At 44.7% G+C, this 25,203-nt stretch overlaps 1 long non-coding RNA gene across 1 annotated transcript; it reads left to right on the top strand.

Moving 5' to 3' along the window:
- Positions 1-1,801: 1,801 nt before the first annotated feature.
- Positions 1,802-10,630, top strand: LOC144232590 (uncharacterized). Its single transcript, XR_013335466.1, has 2 exons — positions 1,802-1,889; positions 10,323-10,630. It is a non-coding gene; the product is annotated as an uncharacterized LOC144232590 (long non-coding RNA).
- The last annotated feature ends 14,573 nt before the right edge of the window (positions 10,631-25,203 follow it).

Genomic DNA, 25,203 nt, shown 5'->3' with positions numbered 1-25,203 from the left:
TGTTGTGCAACCATCACCACTACTTATTTCCAAAACTTTTCCATTATCCCAAACAAAAACTATTCACCCACCATTAAATTCCCATTTCTCCTCATTCCAGCCCCTGGTAACCCCCTAATTTACTTTCCATCTCTAGGAACTTGCCTATTCTGGATACTTCATATAAGTGAAATCATACAATTGGACAGTATTTGTCCTTTTGTGTCTGGCTTGTTTCACGTTGCATAATGTCTGAAAGTTTCATCCATGTTGTAGCATGTATCAGGACGCCATTCCTTTTCGTGGCTGGGTAATTAGTCCATGTATGGATAGACCACATTTGGTTTGTCCATTCCTCTGCTGACGGACACTGGGGTTGTTTCCACGTGATGATCATTTGATGTGACCTGTGCCTCCCTCAGCCCCAGCTCTCCCGCCCCAGCCCCCCTACAAAAGCTGCTCAACCAGAAGCTGGGGCAACACCAGGGCTCGTCCAACTTGTCCGAGGCTGTCCTGGCCTCTGTTCAGATGGGGGACACTGTTCAGAGTCAATGTATAGAAAATCCATGATCGGGGCGCCTGGGTGGCTTAGTAGGTTAAGCGTCCGACTTTCGCTTAGGTCATGATCTCGCGGTTCGTGGGTTCGAGCCCCGCGTCGGGCTCTGTGCTGACTGCCAGCTCAGAGCCTGGAGCCTGTTTCAGTCTGTGACTCCCTCTCTCTCTGACCCTCCCCTGTTCATGCTGTCTCTCTCTCTCCTAGAAATAAAGGAAACATTTAAAAAAAAAATCCATGATCATTTTAAGAGACCATTTTCTCACCCAGGGCACCCCTGCAAATGCACGTGCGCTGTATCTTTTTGATCGATGCCATCACTTTAAACGTGGAGGTGTGCCAGTTAGTGTTGTCCTTCAGTTCCGGCTCACCCTCCCAAACCTGCCATGTGCTGTTGGACTGGGCTGGGGCTTTGCAAACCACATTTCTACTTTCCCTGCAGGCTCCACCTCAGGCTCTGCCAGTCACTTGAACTGGAGAGTCTAAGAGGCTGGAGTGGGGGAAAAAAAAAAAAAGGGACCAGCTCCTTCTTTTTTTTTTTTAATTTTTTAATGTTTTTATTTATTTCTAGGAGAGAGAGAGAAAGAGACAGTGTGAGCAGGGGAGGGTCAGAGACTCTGAGCTGGCTGTCAGCACAGAGCCCGACGCGGGGCTCGAACCCACGAACCGCAAGATCATGACCTAAGCCAAAGTCGGACGCTCAACCCACTGAGCCACCCAGGCGCCCCAACCAGCTCCTTCTTGATTGCTTCCTGTCCCTTGGAGCCCCCATCCAAGCATACTTCCTCATCCCAGAAGCGGTTCCTTCCTGAAGCAGGGGGTGCAGCCAGGGGGCAGTGTTTTCAGTGGTTAGAGAATCAACTTCGTGGAACCCCTGTTCCACTTGGAGAACCAGCACCCATTGGTGGGATTGCCCTCTACCCAGATCTGCATCCTGGCCCCACGAGGTCTCTCTTACCAGCCCAGACACACCAGTGCCAGTGGAGGAGGATACTTCCTCTCAGATGAGTTTCTGCTCCTCAGGTTATCCCAATTCTGGGATATCCTGAATTTGAAAATATCTCTTCCTTTTTTTCCCACCAGCCCTAGGACTGGTAGGCGCTTCTTCAGTTACTGTTTAAATAATTTTATACCCCTTTAACACCTATTNCCCCGTCCTCTCCCAGCCCCCACACAACACCTGGACACCACATACCGACTGTGAGCACATAATGGGTTGGGGATATCATGATCCAGTCAAGACAGTGACTATGTCGTGGTGAGCTCTAGAGTGGGTCAGACCAGTGAATTGGGGGATCTCCTCTGAAAGGAATGGAAGCTCCACTGTGGGTCACTGAAAAACAGCCACGTACCCTTTGTGAGTATTGGGACTGTAGGAGTTCTTCCAGGTCAGGAAACTTTTCTTTCTCTTATGCATGGAATATAGAGGGTCTTGGTAGGGTGATCCAGGCACAGCAGTCTCAGGTGATGGGGAAAAGGTAGCTCCTGGTAAATTCATCAAACATTCATCTCTCTTTACTTCTGTGATCTCCCCAAGCAAAAATTGGTTTAAACATCTTAGTTCTGCTAGGGAGGATTAGGGGGGTGAGTCTAGTATCCATACAGGAATCAAATTCTAAGAAGGAGCAGTGACTTCCTGCCTCAGGTGTGAGTCACAGCTCTAATTCATAAGAACTCCTCAGTGGAGAAGGTGAGCCAACCCCCCTCCCCCGCCACCCCCAACCAGACTGATTTGACAATAGATCCGGGGCTTGAGACAAGAGTCATTGATGAATGCTAAAACTATTGAGTGAAAGTTGAAAAGGAACAAGGTATTAATTAAAGAGCCTGAAAGTATCTCCTCACAGGCTATTTATTAGTTACAAAGGGAATCAGTAACAGTGGAGAAACCTGGCAGACACCACCCTGTCTGAGTGACCTATGTTGACATCACTCATTACGGGACCAACTGATGTCATGTGTCCTGAGTATGGTGCATGAGCAGGACAAACATAACTTATCTAGTGCTTGTGCCCAAAATGCAGAATCTGACCCTATTTAGGTCAAACTCAAATTGTGGCATCGCTTGCAAGGCAACTGACTCATGCTCCTCAAAAATGTCAGTGTCATGAAAGCTACACAAAGACTGAGGAATATTCCAGATTAACGGACACTAAGGGCACGTGGCAACTACTTACCATACATGGTTAGGATTGGAGTTTGGGCCAGGGGAAATTTTCCCATAAAGAGCATTTTAGGATGACTGGCAAAATTTCAGTATGGACTATATATTTGATAATAGTATTATATCGATGTGAGCTTTAAAAAAATTTGACAGTTACTGTGTTTGTGTCAGAGAATGTCCATGTTCTTGGGAAATACACAGGGAAGTGTTTGTGGGTGAAGGGATTAATGTCTGCAACTAACTCTGTTTAGAAAAAGTGTGGGGAAGGTGAATTTTAGGTAATAGACATGGGGAGAAAGAGAAGAGGGAGAGAGAGAGAAATGGTAAAGGAAATGAGGCTAAATGTTAACAGTTGGTCAATCTTGGTAAGAAGTTATTTCAACTGTGGAAGTTTTCGTACTATCCTTGCCACTTGCTTGTAAATTTGGAATGACTGCAAAGCAGATGACACACAAAAACCAAGAATTGGCTGAAATACGAAGCAGCCTCCAGCGTATAAGACATTTGCTATCCCCTTGTGGGCTCCTCCCTACCATGCTGTTCCCACTCTGGACATGACAGAGACTGGGTAACAAGGAGATGGAGATGGGGGCACTTAACAGTGTAAGGGGGAGAAGAAGAAAAGACATGAACCCAGTTCACCTGCCTGGGGTGGCTTCCAGCCTGAAGCAGGTCGGGGCTGCGGTTGGTGGTTGAGGAGAAGGCTTAACAGCACATCGTGGCTGGAATTGTGAGCAAGGTAGGACGTGGACGTTGTAATATCTGAAAGGAGACAATGTGTGTCACCTAAAGGGACGCTCCAGCTCCTGAGGCTGCAGGAACTTCTACCCAAGGGCAGAGGAAGATGATTATCACTAAATATGCAAAGGAATGGCGAGACGCCAGAGATCTTCGTGTCCCCTCGGCGATTCCCCACTGCTGGCCCAGGAGAAAGAGGTTGTTCTGGTTGAGAGAACAACTGTTGCTTCTCCGTACTCTCACCACATACTTACTTCTGGAAGCCCACACTGAGGAGAGTTCTCTCACTTGCTGTAAACTGCTTGGATGATGTGCTAGAAAAATCCGTTAACTCCTCAGTTACCAGGTGACGCTTACCAGGGGTTCCTACTGTAAGGTCACAAGTCTAAACGTCTAAACCAAACTGACTCCATGACAGGCTTTAAGATTCCCCTCTGAACTAGAAGGCTTGAGTTTCAGCTTTCCCGAAACTACCATGTAGTCACACATTGCCCGAGGCAGGAGAAACCACCCTTGCAACACCCAATCAGGAAAGGCCAGCGACCACCCTCCTCATTACTAAGGGAGAGGCCTGGAGATAGAAACTATAGATAGGACCCTGTTACCTAATGTTAAAGTTAACCCGTTAGTCGCCGAACAAGACCCTAGGCTCGCTCTGTGATTGGTTGAATTTAAAGGTACTCTAAATGTTGTAATTGGATCCCGCCAAAAGTAACGAATACTCTAGACAATGTGTATGGTCAAACCCGCTGTCAATGATGTTGAATTATTATGATTGGATCACTGTTCCCATGTCACAACTTCTGTAACTCCCCCGTCTCAAACCCCATAAAAACCCTACTCTGCCCTTGTTCGAGGCTCTCAGCACGGACCCATACGCTGGTGAAGTCTGTGAGCCCGAGCTTAAGCCCGTAATAAAGCCCTTTGCCTTTGCATGCGTGACTCGGTCTCCCTGGTGGTCTCTGGTCGGTGAGGATACTGCGATCTGGGTATAACACTACAGGCAGTTGAGTGGCAGCTGCTGGGGACAGAGGAAGGAGGGGACAAAGAGGAGGAATGAAGTGGGGATGGTCGGTAGACAAGCTGGCCCCTCACGCTCAGGGCGGAGCCCCGAAAGCTACCTCACGCTGACGTGGGCTGCTGATTTTTGCTTATATAGAGTTATTCCCTGTGTGGTGTGAAGGTTTTCAGAAAGCAAACATTTCGTCCCAGTCTTTCATCTTGTTGGATTTCATCTTGGGGGTTATCTTCTTCACCTCAGAAAACTTACAAAGGGCTCCTAATACCCAGGATAGCCCGAGGGTCACTCACAGAGACAGAGGCAGAAGGAAGGAGGGGCCAGATCGGGATGGGGCTCTGTCCTGCCTCTTGGCCAAGTGACCTTGGATTTATCACTTCACCGCTATTGGCCTCAGTTTGTCCCATCTGTGAAAGGAAAGTGGTCTCAGGCCTTTCCAGTCTGTGAGTCTTTGATCATCTTTGGAGAAATCTTCGGAGAGCTTTAAGTAGTCCTATATGAATCAGGGTGCAAGCAAAAAACAGACAGTATACACACGCGGTGGTATTTGGGGCAAGTTCAGTGGAGACAACTTACAGGGTATGGGCTGGGGGAAGCACACCACAGGGTGAGTACCGCCTCCGTGGGCTGGCAGTATTAGTGGACACCACTATCACCCTCAGGCCTAAGGGCACAACGTGCAGACAGGGGGCTCGGTGGAGGCGACATCTGACCCTGGCCGATCTAAAAGGACGCCAGCCTGCAGCTACCTCCAGAGAGGGATCAGGAGAACACAGATCTGACCTCCCACCCTTACCTCCTTCTCGCCTCTGGCCCCATTGACCGAGGACCACGGGAACACGGTGAGCATGGGAGCCCCTTTGTGCATCCTGGGTGCAGAGCAGGTAGATGGGGGCGGGGGGTAGAGTGGGAGGTGCGAACAGAAGATACCCAGCATGGGCCACCCTTCTGACCTCTAGTTTGTGCTCTTGTCCTGTGTCCAGTTGAAAAATGTGCGTCCCGGGGCGCGTGGGTGGCTCAGTCGGTTAAGCGTTCGACTTCAGCTCAGGTCATGATCTCACAGTTGGTGGGTTCGAGCCCCGTCAGGCTCTGTGCTGACAGCTAGCTCAGACCTTGGAGCCTGTTTTGGATTCTGTGTCTCCCTCTCTCTCTGACCCTCCCCGGTTCATGCTGTCTCTCTCTCTCTCAGAAATAAAAAAAAGAAAAAAGAAAAAAAAAGAAAAATGTGCGTCCCCAGCATAAGACCTCACACACTGCCCACCAGTTACTGTACCATTGTGGGGTGATATCAGTTCAGCCGGAGTCCCACCTGAAATCTAAACCATTAGCCACTGCCAGTGCCCTTCATGTTAGGTAACAAGGAAAAGAAGAGCAGGGAATGGTTAATTTCTGTAACTGACATGGTTCTTGACTGTAGCAGGTCGCAAATCCAGGATGAGAACCATAGCTGTCTTCTGCCTTCTGCCTTCTGTGTTCCCCTCTCTTATGCCAGCTTCAGGTAGGTTGATCACCTGAGCCTTCATTCTGGAGGGATCTGAGTCCTTAGTGATTCTCTGTCCACTGTCTAGGACTACCGGACAAGGAAGTACTTGGAAGTATCCTAGCGAATTTTCTGGGACCTGCAAATGAACTGCAACAGCACCTAATTCCCCATTAGGTGATTTGCCACGTGGTGATGGGAATCAATAACCCAGGCCAACATCGTGATACCCTTCCTTCTCTGTCGATTGGGCAACATGAGAATCCCTAAGAAACAGCTATGTCTTGGCTCCCTGGGTGAACCATTTCCTCCTTGGATGCTGTATCAGTCAGAATCCGCCAGAAAAACAGAACAAGGGGCACCTGTGTGGCTCACCGGTTAAGCGTCCAACTTCCGCTCAGGTCATAATCTCACTGTTCGTGAGTCTGAGCCCCTGCATCAGGGTCTGTGCTGACAGCTCAGAGCCTGGAGCCTGCTTTGGATTCTGTGTCTCCCGCTCTCTCTGTCCTGCCCCACTCACACTTTGTCTCTCTCTCTCTCTCAAAAATAAATAAACATTAAAAAAATTTTTTTAAAGAAAAACAGAACAAGTAGGTTATAACATTAAGAGATTTATTGCAAGGAATTGGTGACATGAGTATGGAGGCCAGTGAGGTGAGCCTGAGCCCCCCAGTGCAGGCCAGCAGGAAGGGTGGGCTACAACTTTGGACAAGAGCTAATGTCTCAGTTCACAGGGGAGTTTCCTTTTCTGCAGGAAACCTCAGCTGGGCTCTCAAGGCCTTTCAACTGGTTGGGTCAGGCCCACCCAGATGACTGAAGATAATCTCCATTACTTGAAAGGAACTGATTGTACATGTCAATCACCTCTACAGAATACACAGCAACACCTAGGCTTGTTTTTTGATTAAATCATGGGACTAGAGCCTGGCCAAGCTGACACATTAAATTGACCATCACAGGCACTGACAAATTCCAGTCTTCAATTCCAAGATGAGAGGGATGGGAAGCAAACTCCCCTTCAGCAGGTTACATAGTTATAATAGTGGGAGGGGTAATCTTATCTCCACCCCCTGGCTTCCCAGCCCAGTGCATTCTGGTAAGAGGAAGATGGCCCCATATAGTGGCTCTCCTTAAAGGCATGTGGGACAGGTGCAAACAACACTGTGACATCCAGCCTGTCATCTCTCAGCTAGCACTGTCGCTGAGTCTTCAGCAGGCCATCCACTCTGTATTAAGCTGGAAACTTTGAGTGATGTGGCATTTGGGGACTAGCCCATTGCCACACTTTTTTCCCCCAAATGTAGGATACAAAAGGGGAAATTTCTTTTAATGTTTATTTATTTATTTTGAGACACACAGAGAGAGAGAGAGAGAGAGCAGGCATGAGCAGGAGAGGGGCAGAGAGAGGAGATCCCAAGCAGGCTCCACACTACCAACGTAGAGCCCGACGCAGGAGCAGAAATTCACGAACCGTGATATCATGACCTGAGCCCAAATCAAGAATGGGACGCTCAACCAACTGAACCACTCAGGAGCTCCACTCCACAAAAGGGGAAATTTTGATAAGAGATATGTTGGTCCCTTACGGGGTAGAGTTGATTTTTTTTTTCATATCTTACCAACAGTCATGCTTTCCACAGGATGTCAAAGGATGCACCAAACCTTAGCAAACCAGGAAAACATTTTCCCTACTTCGTAGGTACTTATATTTCAAACTTAGAGTTTCAGATCTTCTTGAATTCCATGAAGTGTTTTATGAAGCTACAGAAAATATAAACTGTTGATACCTTGTCCGAATAAACCTAGACTTTGTTAATCTAGCTGCACATTTGGATGCAAATGTAAATTTCAGCAAATCTCTTTCACTCTAGAAACTTCTTCCCAAAGGAAATGAAAAGATCTTTCCTGCTCATTGTCCTGCATTTGAGGCATGTGATTTTCCTCTTGGGGACAGTGATGCTTTTGTAATGGAAGTTCCTGGTCAACTTTCAGTTTCCTCAAAACATGTGGATGCACTTCATGAGACTTGTGACTTGAGAGAAATAGGAGACAGCCCCTTAGTCCTGTGCCTGGACCATGGCTGTCATTCTTCCTTGCCACGGAATAAGATGCTGGCCTGTTGCAAAATCCTATTTTCAAAGTCTGGGACAAGAAGAATGTGCTTCCTTGATTTGGAAAGACATTAAGGATGAGGATGGAGGAAAGGACTGTAGCAAAAACAGAATGAATATGCTTATGGTCAAAACCTGTTTGATGATCTTTGAAGGGGCCGCAAGGAGCCTAGCACAGGATGAACTGCACCTGGGCTGTTCTATGTTTATGTTTTTTAGTAAGACTGTTTGAGAACTTTAAAAAAAATCACTAGAAAAGGGCAACAGGATTTTCTCAAAAAAATTTTTTTTTCAAAATCTGTAACTTACTTGTACCATAACTTAGTTTCCCAAGTTAAAGGTATCTCTGGCTTTAAAACCATTATCCCCGAGAAAAAGCGGTTTATCCTGTGCCATCTAAGGGGCTTCTGAGTGCATAAAATGGTGGGCCTTTTGGATATGGGTACCCGCATAATGAGTTTATAATGAGCAATAGCTGATTTACCAAAACAAGCCAGTGGGTAGAAAGGGGATGGGCATTTCTGGAGATCTGGAAACAAATTCCTGCAAGTCTAAAAACTTGCTGCTGATAGGGCTCCCTACAGAAACGGAAGAGAGACAGAGACATACAGAAAGACCGAGACAGAGATTTTAAGAAATCTGAGCCTGTGCTCTTAGGGCCTTCAACTGTTTGGACGAGGCCCACCTAGATTATAAGGGTCATCTACTTTACTCAAAGCCGACTGATAATAACTGTTAATCACATCTAGGGGCCCTTGGGTGGCTCAGTCGGTTGAGCATCTTACTCTTGATCATGTTCTCACAGTTCATAAGATTGAGCCCCTTGTCCGGCTCTGCACTGGGCATGGAGCCTGCTTAAGATTCTCTCTCTCTCTCTCTCTCTGTCCCAACCCCTCCAAAAAATGTTAAGCACATCTAAAACATAGCTTCAAGGCGACATCTAGACTTGTGTTTGACCAGGCAACCGGGCCTCCCAGCCCAGCCAAGATACATATAAAATTAACCTCCACAATAGGGAAACATTCCATGTTCAAATGCTTTTGTTGAGAAGATACTCAGCTCAGTGTCATCACCTTGGACTGATGTCCGGCATCAGGGTAACGTGGGCCTCATAAGAGAAGAGCTGTGGTTTCGAAGTGAATTTTCTTTTGACTACGTTCAGTTTTATCACTACATATAAGAAAAAGCAGGATGTCCTAAAGGCTGTGGGTAGTTCAGAGAAGTATTAGCAAAGGAGGAAACAAGAAGAGTAAAACTATCCCACGGTATCACTGGATAGAAAGACACATACGATTGTCACACAGTATAAATATAAATACTTACGTAGTCGCATAGAGTTTCTGTTTTCCCTCTAAAAATCTTACATTTATGGGAGCACCTGGGTGGTTCAGTCGGATAAGCATCTGATTTCGGCCCAGGTCATGATCTCATGGTCCATGAGTTCAAGCCCCACGTCAGGTTTTGTGTTAACAACTCAGAGCCTGGATTCTGTGTCTTCCTCTCTCTCTACCCCTCCCCTGCTCACGCTCTGTCTCTGTCTCTCAAAATGATACATAAACATTAAAATAATTTTAAAAAAAGTCTTACATTTATGTATCTTAATATAGCCTAGAAAATTTAAATACCCAATGGAATTAAAATAAATTGCTGTATCAGAGGCCAGAAACATGATCAAAGTATTGTTATATTTTCTTGNTTTATGTATCTTAATATAGCCTAGAAAATTTAAATACCCAATGGAATTAAAATAAATTGCTGTATCAGAGGCCAGAAAGAAACATGATCAAAGTATTATTATATTTTCTCACATATATTATTGTTTACTTAGTTCTGCTACTAATTACTATTAATTCACTAGTCTTATTGTCGTTTTGTTTCAATAATAACATTATGTAACAGGAAAGTGAGTAACGTAGAATAATACATAATTTCAGGTACTTATTTTGTATATCTCCCCTCCTCTTCTCTCTCTCTTTTTTTTTAAATTGAAGTCTGGTGGACACACAACGTTACATTAGTTTTCAGTGTACAACACAGTGACGGAACAAGTCTCTATGATGTGCTCTCCACAAGTGTAGCTGTCATCCATTACCACACAACACTATTACAATATCATTGATTATATTCCCTTTCACGTACCTTTTTATTTTTCATGTCTTCGTGTTAAAGGAATAACACACATGGATCTGAATATTTGTTATATATTGTGTTACTACAGGTGGTGATTGTGTTTCAGTGTTTACTTGTGATTCTTTATTTCTGACATGGTTCTGTCCCAGGTTGACTTTCTCAAAGGCTGGTCACCCTTCCTGCTGGCCAAACCCAGCCAGGAGCCAGAGACTAGGGGAGCCTGCGGATGTAACCCATGTGGAGGCAGAGGCCAGAGCAGAGTAGAGGTGACGTGAGATGGATGTGGAGAAAGAAACAGACACCCTCTCAGTTTCCCAGCATCAAAGATGGAGAACGGATGCTGGTGTGATCCCAGATGTTCGGGGGCCACCGACGGCAACATTGATGGATCTGGGAAATTCTTAGAGCGGCTTCCTAATCTCTTTCCAAGAAATGAAGGTGCTTTTGGCGTCCCCAAGAGTGTCAGCTGAGTGTGACTTTTCATTCATGAGCCGACTATTCATCAAAAGTGTGCAGTAGTAATAATTTTTAAAAAGTGTGTAGTGATCCTGTGATTCAATTTCCTCATCTGTAAAATGGGAAACACAAAGCACAGATTTATTGTGGGACCATGGATAACACATATAAAAGATCCTTATAAAACTTAGCAGTTAAATAGTTTCTTGGCATTTCTCTCTTCTCCCTTCCAGGCCATCGGAATCTTTCAAAAAAATCCCAATTCTCTGAAGTTGGATATTTGATTCCAACCAAGCAGGGATACCCACCATAAAAACAGCAGACATTTATTGAGGGTTGACCATGTGCCAGATCTTCGGGAAGTGCTTTTACATGGATTATTTTATTTAATCCTCATAACCACGTTAGGAAGTTATATGACATATTTCATGATGAGGAAAATAAGGCTTTAAAGCATTAGACAACTTGGCTCAAGTTTCCATAACTGGTAAGTAGTAGACCCTAGATTTAGTCTCAAGCAAGCTGACGGAGCCCACACTTTTGAGCACTTTGTAAGCCAAGATAACAAGCAGGCAACTAGTCCCTGTAGGGAGATTTTCGATATGATATTGTAGAATGGCGGGAAGACATGTATACAGCAGGGAATATTAAACTCCATCAAGATTCATGCTTTGAGCCTTCCATTGGCACCAACACAGACTAATGATAGATTTTTTTTTTAAATTGCCACACTCAAAACAAATAACATCTCTGCGATTCAGAGCCACAAAACAGAAATGGGACCGAAGCTGCCAGCCTGCTGAGGAGGCAAGAGCTTACTGGCTGAAACTCCAAATGGCTCATGCAAAGCAGGGATGGAGTCAGGGATGGGGTGCAGCTCTCCTGGTAAAGAGGATGAAACATGTTTCTATGCACCGCTGCTTAAATCACAGAGGCACACCTATTAAAATGAGGAAAAGCAAAGCCTTGCAGCCACGATCTGGGCATTTTACCAAATGGCTCAGTGACTATGACTACAATGTCCCCAGTTTATCTCCTTAAGATGGACACTCTGAAAACCCACCAGAAGATGCAGTTCTGAACAGAAGACCACAGGGGGCAGGTGAAAACAACCTCCTCCCCCAACCCAACCCCTGCCCAAAAGAGAACGGTGAGTATAAAGCCACTCCAACTACAATAAAATGAAACAAAACAGAAATAAACTCAGTCTTGATGAGCTCACACCTTACCAACAAAATCAATGGTCAGGAGATGAAATCACTTTAGGGAAAATAAAAATAATAGCGTCATCTGAAAAAGAGTTTTAAAACTACCATGCTGAATATCTTCTAAGAGTTAAAGGAAGAGGCAGTAAAGATGAAGAAGATACAGAATTAAGGATTTAAGCCAGGCAGAAACAGAAAATGAACAGATGGGTATGAAAAAGAGTCATTCAGAAATCCTGGACATAAAGCAGCTTATCACTGAAATTTAGAAAGCTTAATAGGGCAGGAGAAACTCTGCATTGGATGGCTAAAGAGAGAATTGATGAACTGAAAGATCACAATGGAGGAGTTCACCCAGAAAGAAGCTCAGAGGGATAAGTTGTCTGAAACTGCCAACCTTATGTGATGTTTGACATCATTAGTCTCGGACTGTATTTTTAAAAAATAGCTAGAGGGGCCCCTTTGTGGCTCAGTCGCTTAAGCATCTGACTACAACTCAGGTCATGATCTCACAGCTCGTGTGAGTTCAAGCCCTGCGTTGGGCTCTGTGCTGACAGCTCAGAGCCTGGGGCCTGCTTCAGAGTTTGCATCTCTGTCTCTCTCTCTGCCCCTCCCCCACTCACACACACACACTCTCTCTCTCTCTCTCAAAAATAAATAAACATAAAAAAAAACTAAAAAACAGCTAGATACTGGTTACAAGCCAGTCNTCTCTCTCTGCCCCTCCCCCACTCACACACACACACTCTCTCTCTCAAAAATAAATAAACATAAAAAAACTAAAAAACAGCTAGATACTGGTTACAAGCCAGTTCTAAAACAAAATGAGACAAATGTTAAACATATGGGATATGAAAAGTTACCATGTATAAAAACCGTGACGAAAATGCTGTATTAGTCAGGGTTCTTCTGAGATACGTAACCAACAAGATGTATATGTGTGTATATGTGTACATGTATATGAATATGCATATAGGTATGTGAGTGTGTATATGTATGTAAAGAGATTTATTATAAGGAATTAGCTGGGGTGCCTGGGTGGCTCAGTCAGTTAAGCGTCTGACTTCGGCTCAGGTCATGATCTCATGGCTTGTGGGTTCGAGCCCCACTCCGGGGTCTGTGCTGACTGTCAGCTCAGAGCCTGGAGCCTATTTCAGATTCTGTGTCTCCTTCTCTCTCTGACCTTCCCCTGCTCACACTGTCTCTCTCTCTCTCTCTCAGTAATAAATAAAACATTTAAAAAATTAAAAAAAAAAAAGGAATTAGCTCACATGATTATGGAAGCTGACAACGGTCAAGAGCTGCAGGGGGAATCGACAAGCTGGGGACCCAAGAGCACCAATGCTGTAGTTCTAGGCTGAAGGCCAGCTGGCTCTACACCCGGGGAGATTAGATGTTTTAGTTCAAGTCCAAAGGCTGGAAAAAGCCGATGTCTCAGTTCGAAGCCCATCAGGCAGGAGGAAGGCCCTCTTACTTGGAGGAGGCTCAGCATTTTGTTCTATTCAGATCCTCAACCGATTGGATGTAACCCACATCAGGAACTGCTTTGCACAGTCTATTGACTCAAATGTTAAGCTCATCCTGAAATACCCTCGCAGACATACCAAGAATAATTCTGATCAAATATCTAGTTACCCCGGGGCCAGTCAAGTTAACAAATGAAATGAACCATCACACATGTCTTTGGGTAATATACCAGGCACAGCACGCCAGTCAGTCAGGGAAATAAAGGAGGAAAGGCCCTTTCTTTGTGGCAACATAGGAGAGTGGATCACAGGAAAAGGGTCTCTAGTGCAGATGGCTGAGATTCTGGATGCTACCACAGAAAACACGTGTTCGTAGAAGCTAGAGAGAGTCTGGATGAGACTCTCGCCCCTACCAACTGTGCGACCTTGGACATATTACTCAATTCCTCTGTGCCTCAGTTTTCTAATCTTTCAAAATAGAATAGTAACAGTACCTACCTCAGAGGGATATTGAGAAGACTTTAAAAGATGATACGTAAAAGCCTTAGCAAAATAGCCAAATTATAATAGCTCTCCAATGGTCAGCACTGGGGAAGCAGACAGCTGACCCATTCTCTGGTCACAACTAGATCCACCCTCTTTATGCCCAGCAAAGATTGTGCAGAGGAAGGATCCCGGATACAAGATCCAACAGACTTGGGTCTAACACCTTCTCTGCCGCCTGCATATTAGCTATGAGTATCGGAGTCCCATCAGCCCCCATTTATACTCCAATCGTCTGCTTCCCATCTACCAGCTGAGGACGGCACGCCTGCCTCTGGAGAAGTGTTTCTAAACAGGGGGCAACTTTCCCCCCGGTGACATTTGGCAATGTCCAAAGACATCTTTGATGGGCATGGTGAGGCTGGGCTTTGCTCCTGGCATCCAGTGGGTGGAGTTTAGTGGGGCACCTCAACATTCCACAAAGCACAGGACAGTCCCCCACAACAAAGAACCATGTGGCTTAAAGTGTCCATCGTGCTCAAGTAGAGAAGCTCTGGGATAGAAAACTTAAATGAAATCGTGTTTATAAAAGGCTTGGCTTGAGAGATAAAAATTAAGGCTCTCATCATCATCAATCATCATCACCATCATAGGAAAGTGAACAGATAGACAGTATGTGGGTTTCTGCCTCCCTCCCCTCCTCCCTCCCTGCCTTCCTCCTCCTCCCTGCAGGCTGGGTGCTAGCAAGGCCAGAGAATGCTCCTGGCATTCTTGTGCTCAGAACCCAGGAGGAGGGAGCCACTCACGATCTCCCATAAAGGTCTGCTGGCTGCAGGTTGCCCATGCCAAGTTCTGGAATGCTGCTTCCAGCCAGCCACACCCAGAGCACCTTCTGGCCCGCTCCGCGGATCCAGCCTTCCAAAGCTCCTGCGCTGACTTGGCCGGAACCTGGGGCCTGGGGACACTGTGGCCAACCTCAGCCCCCACACGGGCTATGCCACACAGGCTCCAAGCCCACCGCCTCCAAGCTCAGCCCTTCGCCATGACCCCTTCCTGAAACCTTAAAGGAGGTTCTTCTTTGCAACCACATATATGCTTGTTCTCGGCGCAGACACTGACGGAGGAGTGGGTGGCCAAGGAGAAGAGCTAAGGGGGCAGAAGAGCGATGTCTGGCCCCTACGGGAGGGCTGTCCCACGCTCTAGACTGACTCCCCTGCAATGTCCCGGGACACAAGTCTTCCTCCCACCTCTGCAAGGGAGGCGGTTGGGGGGAGGGGGTGGTAATAGCCGACCACACAGAAGAGAAACACGACAGAAGTGTTCTTGGCCAACATATGTGCAAGCTGCGGCCTTCTCTCCAAGTCCTCCTCCCCGGAGCCGGGTGTTCACGATCCTGTCCTCGGCGGGATTCAAAAGGCAGGGGCGGCAGAGACCCCACTCACACCCCTTGGATGGGGCATTGCTGCTTTTCATTTGTTCAGCCCCAGCGGAGAAAAGTCTAGGCGCAAAACTTTCCCCAGGGGCTGTAGACCTCCCCTTTGAAGTAATTCCTGGACAATAATACTGTAACTTAAACAAAGCCCGCTCTTCTCTGGCGAGCATATTTTCTCCTGGAGAACCGCAGCTGGGGCCAGGCTTCCTCCCCAGAACACGCTTTCCTGGCCTGCAATGGGTTGAACTCCCCCCCACCCCCGTAAGAGAGCCATAAACACAGAGATACCAAAGAGTTAATTTGCGTTTTTTAAACCTCCTTCCCAATGCCCGCTCTCATTCCTGCATAAAATCCTCATGTCCAGACATCAAATCAGTAAGCCCTGTTGCCTGTCAGAGAATACAATGTCAGGCCATTAGTATGTTAATAAGTCCGGAGGGCGACAGGTGGCCTACTAGACAGCTCAATTAAGCTGCTCATTAAACACACGCTAACGAACAGCCCAGGCAGGGCCTGAACAGCACCATTCTGTAATGACATGATGTCAGAGTGAACAAATGAGGAAAAATAACAAAAACATTACAGCAAAGACAGACGCCACTAATAAGGACCCCTCACACTACATCAGCCCGCAAATCAATGAGCCACAGGGATCAAAAAACTCGACCCAACATTCTCAGGAGACTGAATGCAGCAAGATTTTTTTGGTCAGTACTTAACAAAAAAAAAAAAAAGAAAGAAAGAAAAAGAAAAAAATCCAATCCCCAATCCTAAAATGATCGCAGAATATCATAAATTAATGGTTAAAAAATTAAGAGCAAAAGTTTGACACAGGGCCAATTGCAAAGTCTGAGAAATTCATCTTGTTGAGTTCGAAGGAAAATCATTATTTAATGGGATCATCATTTACATTTGATTCGAAGCTTTTTTTTTTTTTTTTTTAGGCCCACAGTTCAAACCATTTACCTGCTCTGCTCCTCAGCCAGCTGAAGGGCACAGAGAGCATGGAGCCAAGTTGCTTAGGTGAAGATTCTTCTTCTTATTTTAAAAGAAGGTATTTCCAGCAGTTGCTAGAGGCTTCTCTCATTTTCAAGTAAGGGGCTTCCTGAATAATAAAAAATCAAATCTCCACCAGGCCCGGCTCTGTGTTGGAGACACATATGCTAAACTAATAGGCTGGTTTGCCATTAGAAGGTTATGACCTTGGCTCTTATCTTTCGTCAGAGTTAGCAGCTGACACCTCCTCTGTATGTAGACTTCCTTCAAGCCTCATCCTCATGGGCCCGGGTGGCAAGCTGAAGACAGAGGGGAAACACATAACCTTGACTTTCAGCTGCTTTTATGGAGCTGGAGCAGAGCTCCTAGGATGCATGGTCCTTCCTACATCGGTTGAGGACGCTTGGTTGAGTTATCTCGGTCCAAATCTGTGGTCCCATCTATGACCAGGGCAGGCTTTCACCTGTGTGTGTCTCCAAGCGGGTCGCTTGACCTCTCTGACTCTGTGTCCTTATTTATAAAACGCGACTGGGCTGGGTGTTCTCTCCACCTTTCCATCCTAAGAGGGTCTCCAGGAAAAATACGTGTGAGGTTGCTCATGAAACTTGCCATTTGGTTAGAAAAACAAAGCCAGTCACTGAAAACAATCCAAAGAATTCAAAGAACAAGTACAGAGTCCTACTGGGAGGTGTGATAAGAATTTAAACACAGAGGACAACAGGGCTTGGTAAGGGCTCTATGTCAGTTCTCCCCAAATCTGCGCGGCAGAGTAGACTGGAGCGTGAGGGAAGGAGGAGCCTCCTGCTGGCCCTCGAAATACAAGACTGCGAGGAAGGGCACGCCAGTTGCCTTTTTGCACACGCACTCTTATCAATAAAAAGAAGTTAGATCATACTCCAGATATGTGTATTTAGTTTATTAAAAAGCATATATTAGTACAATAATATATTATTGACACATTAAACTCGATGGCAGAGTATGGCAATTTTAAATGGCAAGATTTAAAAAAAAAAAAAAGCCAGAGGGGCGCCTTGGGTGGCTCAGTTGGTTAAGGGTCTGTTTTCAGCTCAGGTCATGATCTCATGCTTTGTGAGTTTGAGCCCCACGTTAGGCTATCTGCTGTCAGCACAGAGCCTGCTTTGTATCTTCTGTCCCCCTTTCTCTCTGCCCCTCACTTTTGCTCTCTCTCAAAACTAAATATTTAAAAAATAAATAAAATGAAATAAAAACCCGGAAGTGCAAACATTTTTCCTCTACTCTCCAGAGGATCGATCACACTGGACAACTCCTGAGGATACACACACCGCAGTCTGGAAACCACTCATCTGGGTGTGAGGAGGGAGGAGAATGGAGGTCAAAGGACAAGCATGAAATGCACGTGTTTGCACAAGTGTGTGTGTGTGTGTGTGTGCGTGCACGTGCACACGTGCACAAGAGTGGGGCATTATGTGATCAAACCTGCCTCATGGATGCAAGATGGAGGCTACGAGACAGGGAGACATCGGGTGGGATGTGGCAAAGCCCCAGTAGACAATAAAGTGCAAGGACACAGGTGAGGGGAAGCTTGGTGAGTTTGGGGGCTTGGGGGACACAGCAATCTGGCTTAGCGATGCTAAGGTACATCCTAGGGCTGGCAGGCGGGACAGCATGCCACAATCCAACAGACATTTTCTGAGGTTCCCTCTTGGCTCAAGAAATTGTGGCCAATACAAAACTGGGATTTCATTCCGGGACTGAGGGAGTTTACAGTTCAGTCAGTCAACTCAGCGCATTTATTCAGGAAATTCTGTTTGTCAGTCTCTGGCCCTAGGTGCTGGGAATAATGGCAAATGACACAAGCTTGGTCCCAGCCCTCATGAGCTTATGGTCAAGTGGGAGAGACAGGCCTATTATTTAACTAGCTGCATTTCAAGCCAGACTGTGATAAATGTGGTGGCAGGGGAGGGAACAAAGGCTTGTAGGAACATAGATGAGGCTGTGATTAATTCAGTCGGTAAGAATCAAAGAAAGTTTCTGGCACCATTAGGAGCTCTAGACCAGCGCCATCCAATAGAACTCTCTGCAGTGATGGAAATGGTGTCTATCTGTGCTGTGCGATATGAGAGCCACATGTGGCTGCTAAGCACTTGAAATGTGGCTAGAGTGACCGAGAAACTGAGTTTTTAATTTTAATCAGCTGAAATGTGAACAGTCCCATGTGGCTAGTGGCTACCATATGGGAATAACACAGCTGTAGAAGTTAGTGGGTGAAATGACTGGTGGCAACTTTTACGTGGCATGACATGTCTCCTTTCTTAAAACCTGTACTTACCTTCTTCCCAGGGTTATGACATCCTAGACATGGGGAAAATAATAAGCTGTTCCCTCGGTAATACTAACCCGCCAGTGATAGTTATGAGGCCACACACAGTGGGTGTACTGATTGATGCTGGCGTAGACGTACTAATTGATGGGAAATGAAAAATAACTTTAAATTTAGAACATCTTTCCACCTCTTCTCCCTGGGGTCTGAGTTCAAATTTCACCTCTGGCAATAGTATTTGGACTTCCCTTCGGACATCGCCATCTTGGAAATCTTGCAGAGAACCCTAAAAGCAGTACTGGCTGGCCCACCAGGGGGCAGCACGAGTGCCTCAAGATGGCTTGCACACCTCAGGATCTCTTGGACATGGAGGGGGGGGGCAGCTGTTGTTTTCCTGGAAATGGGGAGAACCACTTAAGTCCTTCTTCAGAGTTTTCCCCACCTTCTTCCTTCATTGCTGTGTTAGATCATCTAAAACAGGTGGAGAAGTGGAGAAGCAAATTTTTCTTTGTATGTTAAAGAGAAGTTAATTAAATGACAATGGATATTGGAATGGGCTTTAGTTTTATTGTTGTTTCCTAATTTTTTTAAGTTTCCTTATTTATTTTGAGAGTGAGAGAGCACACATGCATGCACATACACACATGCTTGAGGGACGGGCAGAGAGAGGGAGAGAGAGAGAATCCCAAGCAAGCTCCTTATTATCAGTGCAGAGCCCAACACAGGGCTTAAACCCACCAACTGTGAGATCATGACTTGAGTTGAAATCAAGAGTCTGACACTTAACCCCAGGAGCTCCATTGTTTGCTTATTTGATTGTTGTTATGATGAGGACAGGAAGAGAAAAGTTCTAAAGCCAAGGCCACTGAGTGGAGAAAGGGGGGGAAGAGGAAACTTCTATTCAAAGATGGCAAGTGGAACATAGGAGTTAGTCTCCAGTCCTTCCTGAAAACCCCCTAAAACAGCAGCAGAGGAAGTATTTTGGAGAAGACACAAACCTACAGGATGGAGGAAACAAGAATGGTGATAATAACAAGAAGGTTGGACGCTGGAAAGCAAATGCATGTTTGGTAACTGATGAGCTGAGAAAGCTGAGTCATAAGTCCCCAATGCGGACAGTAGAAAGCAACCCAGTGGCTCAGGAACTGGTGACATCAGGGACCTATGTATGTGGGAATAAAAGTGCATCTACAAGCAGAATGACTGACCAAAATCCTTTTAAGAAGTAGTTAGATCTCCAGTCTTCTCTACTGTTCTCTAAAGTCAGGCCAGACAAATGTTCTTATTCTGAATGTTGAGATCTCCAGCTATTTTCCCAATCCTGTTTCCAGGACAATGGTAGCAAGGGCTATAGCTTCCACATGAGAGGTCGTAAGAGGCTTCACTGCAGCTCTTCCAACAATGCAAAAGAAAAGACTTAAAGATATTGAAACCAAAGGTCCCCAGGAAAATGGCCCAGGACAATCACTGTACCGAAGCCCATAGTTGTAACGCCCTATGCATGTGCACAGAGCTTACCATTAGCTTTTAGTGCCCCACTTGTAAACATGAAGAGACAAGTAAGGACCGTTTGACATATGGGAACAGAAAAGGCAGAACCAGAGAGGAAGGGAAAGTAACTTGGAAGCAACAGAAGCTATGGAAATTATACAGAGAGAAGATGTGTAAAAATTGTTACTAATATTCTCAGAGATTAAGAGAAAATATTGCATCCATGAAATAAGAGTATTATGTTATACACCTTAAACTTACACAGTGATGTATGCCATTTATATCTCAATAAAACTAGAAAAAAAAAGAATAAGATTCTGATTTGTAAAAAAAAAAAAAATCCAGAGAACAAACAAAAGTGCTTGGAAATGTAAAAAATGTTAAGGACATCACTGAGAATGTATAGCAAAAAAACAGAAAGAAAATAAGAGAGAAGTGATGAAATGATAGGACCATACCAGACATTGAGGTCCAAATATGGAAAGAAGATCCAGGGGCAATGGGAGGAAACCCCCCAAAGAAATAATTCATGAAAACTTCCCAGATATTAAGTTCCTGAATTTCCCAATTATATCCAGCACGATGGATGAAAATTGATTCACCAAGATACATCATCGTGCAATTTCATCATACAGGGAATAAAGGGAAGGAAGATATTAAGTGTTTCTCAGGAGAAAAAAAGATTTATATGAAGTATCAGGAATCAGAATGGCATTGAACTTTTTAAGAACAATATGAGAGAAGACAATTGGGAAATGTTTCAAAATCCTAAAAAAAATATTTCCAAAGTAGAATTCTATACCTAGCAAAACTAGTCCCCCAATGTGAGGGTGTGATAAATATGTTTTCAGATATGTAGGGCCTGAAAGGAGGCTACCAGAGGTATTGTTTTTTTATTATTAAAAAAGGAATAGAATTTTTACAAAGAGGACGATTCAGGGTCTGGGAAACAGGAGTTCCATCACAAAAGAGAGGTGAAGTTATGTCTAATACAACATTTGCATCGTAGACATGGGAGGTAACAAATCAGGAGGTTCTGGAAGGCCTTCTCCAAAAAGATGAAATTCTTGTGTGAACACATTGGGAAGAGGGCAGAGTTTAGGGATAAATTAATAAAACAGACCAAATAAAGAAATAAAGTCATTGTTAACTTCAGCAGGAGCATAAGTTGTTCAGGGATGGAAAGATAAATACAGAATTCAGGGCTCAGCCCTTCATAACTGGGAATTATAATAATGTAAAAATTTTAATATTAATCTCTAAAACTTCTTTTTCTTTCAGTATAGTTGACATACAATGTTACACTAGTTTTAGGTGTGCAACATAGTGAGTCAACATCTCTATACATTATGCTATGTTCACTGCACTATTACACTATCATTGAATATATTCCCTATGCTGTATTTTATTCCTGTGGCTTTTTCCATAGGTGGAAGCCTATACTTCCCATTCCAGTTATCTCCAACATTTCAATTAAACTATAGAGAATAGAGAAAATGCGTGTGTGTATGCATGTGTGTGTATGTATGTATGCACATGTGTATGTGAGCATGTGTGTATACATGCTGTGTGTTATGTGAAAGTAAAAATCCTTTCTTCTGTAGAGGAAGTCAATAGTCAATGCCAAAGGCCAAACATCGAGAAACAGCAATAAGATCAGTTCCTACAGATTCATGGGTGTAAATACCGAGAGAATCTGTGAAACAAGCCATTGTCTCAGGACTAGGTAATGGCAGAAGGGATTGGAGAGTTTAGGAACTGTCGTCCGTGGTGAGCTTTTCTTTTCTTTTTTTTTTTTTTAATTTTTTTTTTTTATTTATTTCTAGGAAAGAGAGAGAGAGACAGCGTGAGCAGGGGAGGGTCAGAGAGAGAGGGAGTCACAGACCGAAACAGGCTCCAGGCTCTGAGCTGGCAGTCAGCACAGAGCCCGACGCGGGGCTCGAACCCACGAACCGCGAGATCATGACCTAAGCGAAAGTCGGATGCTTAACCGACTAAGCCACCCTGGCACCCCCGTGGTGAGCTTTTCAATCCTGTTTGACTCTCTAAATTCTGTAGATTTATAACTTTGATTTAAGAAAAACCTAAATTAAAACAATTTTGAAATGGAAGAGCTAAATGGCCCTGAGGTATAGAGTAGGTGTAGGAGAACGATACTGTCTTAAAAATTTCCAGGGACCAGCAGGCCGCAGCTTAACAAAGAGCCGGTTCAAAGATTGGGACACTCTCAGTGCTCCAGTCTGCCCCTTTCTTAGATCTGTCCTTAATAGGGGACACTTTGCTTCATTAACTACATAAAGAGTATTGAGATTCATCACATGATGTAAGCTTCATGGCTCCACGCTCTGTCAGTGTTTATTCAAGACGTATTGAGTGCTTATTTCTCAATGAGTCCCTCCAACTCTGTGTCTCCCTGCACTATGCCATCTCCCCCCAAATGACACACACAGAGTCTCAGAGCACTATGCAGATCTCAGTAGAAGTGCGACAAGTAGAGAGATAAGAGATGTGTACAACTTCTAGCTGATGCAGGTCTGCAGGCCTCACAGAAATGGGCTTGTGAAGTCACATGAGTTGAGTATTTCCCTTCACTTTTCCCTACGGGCTTCTTGCATCCTCCTAAATTCAAACCCCGGGTTATGCCTCATCTTCTCCAGGAAGTCTTTCTGAACAAGGACAGGCTTCCCAAAGATGGGCTTCGTTGTTCTGTCCCACCGTCTTCTTGGCAAGGTGTCTGGAGCCCTTCCTAGCAATGTGCTGGGCACTTGCTGCTCTGAATTGTTTATTTAATTTTTTCAAGCTCAACTGAGGACAAGGAACCAGACCAGACCTTACATCTAGCCCCTGACTGCATAGGAAAAGCTCAATTGGAACTTGTAGATTTTGTCCCTGGAAACACACGAAATAAAACAAAGTCCTGAAGACTCCTACACAAATACACATTCAGTTGCACTGACTGGTTATATTTGATGAAAATGGAAGTTTTTCTTTGTTTATTTCAGGAGTGATAATCATCTTCTTTAAATAAAGAGCTCTTATCTTTGGGGGGCGCCTGGCTGGCTCAGTCAATAGAGCATGTGACTCTTGACCTTGGGGTCATGAGTTCAAGCCCCACACTGGGCATAGAGCTTACTTTAAAAAAAAAAAGAGAGTCTTTATCTTTTAGAGGTTTACACTAATATTTACATATGGAACTGTACAATGTTTGGGATTTGCTTCAAATTAACCTGGTGCTTGAAGGTGGTGGTATAAAAAAAATCAGAAGTCCAGAAATTGACACTTCTTGATGCTGAATGATGAGTTGAGATTATTTGTATCATTTCCTCTACTTTTAGTTTGTTTGAAAATTTTACAATAAGATGTTAAATAAATAAATATTACATATATACATATGATTTATATGAAATGTAATGGAGAAGTGTTGGACATGGGTGATTTATTGTTTCCCAGCTCAATCTGCTTTACCTTACAGAGAAATGCTGGGGGAGTTAGTGACCTTCCCAAGGTCACAACATGGCTGATTAGTGGCAATGCTGGGCCCAGATCTCAGGTCTAATAACTCTAAGTGTAGTAAACTCAGGGATAGCTCAGATAGAGGACAGGGAGGGGGAGGAATGGATGCTGCTTCTTTTTCCATTGATCTGAAAGTCTTAAGTCTTCTTTTTTTAAAAAAGTTTTAACGTTTATTTATTTTTGAGAGACAGAGAGAGATAGAGCATGAGCAGGGGAGAGGCAGAGAGAGAGGGAGACACAGAGTCTGAAGCAGGCTTCAGGCTCTGAGCTGTCAGCACAGAGCCCGATGCGGAGCTCGAACTCGTGGAGCACGAGATCATGACCTAAGCTGAAGTTGGATGCTTAACTGACTGAGCCACCCAGGCACCTCAAGTCTTCTTAAAAGTATAAATTGCCTAGTTAAGGCAATAGTTTCCACTGTTATTATTCAATTATACCTCAGTGTGAATGAGTATGATAGCCTTTTCTGAGAAAGAACCCACAGAGACTCCAGAGGAAAAGGAGTAGAGACTGAGGGAAAGTCTCAGACTTGAACGACAAGGGCTCTGACCACAAAATGTGTCTACTCAGAATATTTGAGGCCAGAAAATATCAGCAGTGGTCTTCTCTAGGTGCTGGGATTAAAGTTGGGTTTTTAAAAAATACTCTGTCATATTTTCCAATGTTTCTGCAAAGATTACATATTACTATTATTATTCATGCACTCAGTTATCTAAGAAATATTTTTTGAGTGCATTCTCTGAGTCAGACTCTCTCCTGGGTGCTGGAATGCAATGGTGAATGACAAGTCTGGTCCTTCCTTTTGGGGACTTGTGGCACAAGTGACCTTGGGAACACACCAGGTCCTTCTGGAGACCCCTGAATCTGGATCAACAGGCTGGTGCTGGGGGTATCACCTCCCCCTCCATGCTGTGAGGCCCCTGGAGTGGAGGATGAGAGAACAACTCTGGTGCTGGGCTCCCTGAGTTTAAATCCCTGCTCTGTAACATGCCAGCTGTGTAACCTTAGGCAAGTCAGTTAACCTCTCTGTGCCTTGGTTTCCTCATTCATAAAATAGGGATAATAACAATAATCATACTTAGTTCCCAGGGCAATATTGGAGGCACACTAACTAAACATTCAGTGTCCAAAATTCATATTTTATCACACTTCCTGTATTTACTTGGCATCGCTATTTCCCCGATGTCCTCAGTACAGAAGGTAAATCTTCAGAGGGTCCCAGCTCAGGGACCTCTGTCTATGCTTGCCTGCACCAGATTTGTCTGGGTTGGTTCATTTCACATTGCGGTTCTCTCCAGACTTGGCTCTGAGGCAATATCTACGGGCTTTCGGCAGCCCGGGACACGCTTGCCTTGACCATCATGGTGCCCAAGCACTCTGCATGGAGGAGCGCATAGACTAGGTGCTCTCTGAAGAGCCGATGAATACATGATTAATGAATCTATCTGGGTTCCTAGAAAAATAAAACAGAAAGAAAAAAATCAAATATTTTCTAGGGCATATCCTTTCTTAAAGGGCATTTTCCTAACATAGTATTTTAGAAATTGTCACAGAACAACTAATTTCACCCAGAAATGATCGTAAGTGGTTTGCTTTGTCAAGAACTTAATTGTAAGAGGAAACATGGAGACTTTGATTTAATCAAACAAGGCCCTCCCACCCCCAAGGAGGCAGTGAGGGCCTGGC

This window comes from Crocuta crocuta, unplaced genomic scaffold (genome assembly GCF_008692635.1).
Source record: "Crocuta crocuta isolate KB4526 unplaced genomic scaffold, BGI_CrCroc_1.0 scaffold84, whole genome shotgun sequence".
In the NCBI taxonomy this organism is placed as follows: domain Eukaryota; kingdom Metazoa; phylum Chordata; class Mammalia; order Carnivora; family Hyaenidae; genus Crocuta; species Crocuta crocuta.
This window is presented reverse-complemented; position numbering and strand designations above follow the sequence as displayed.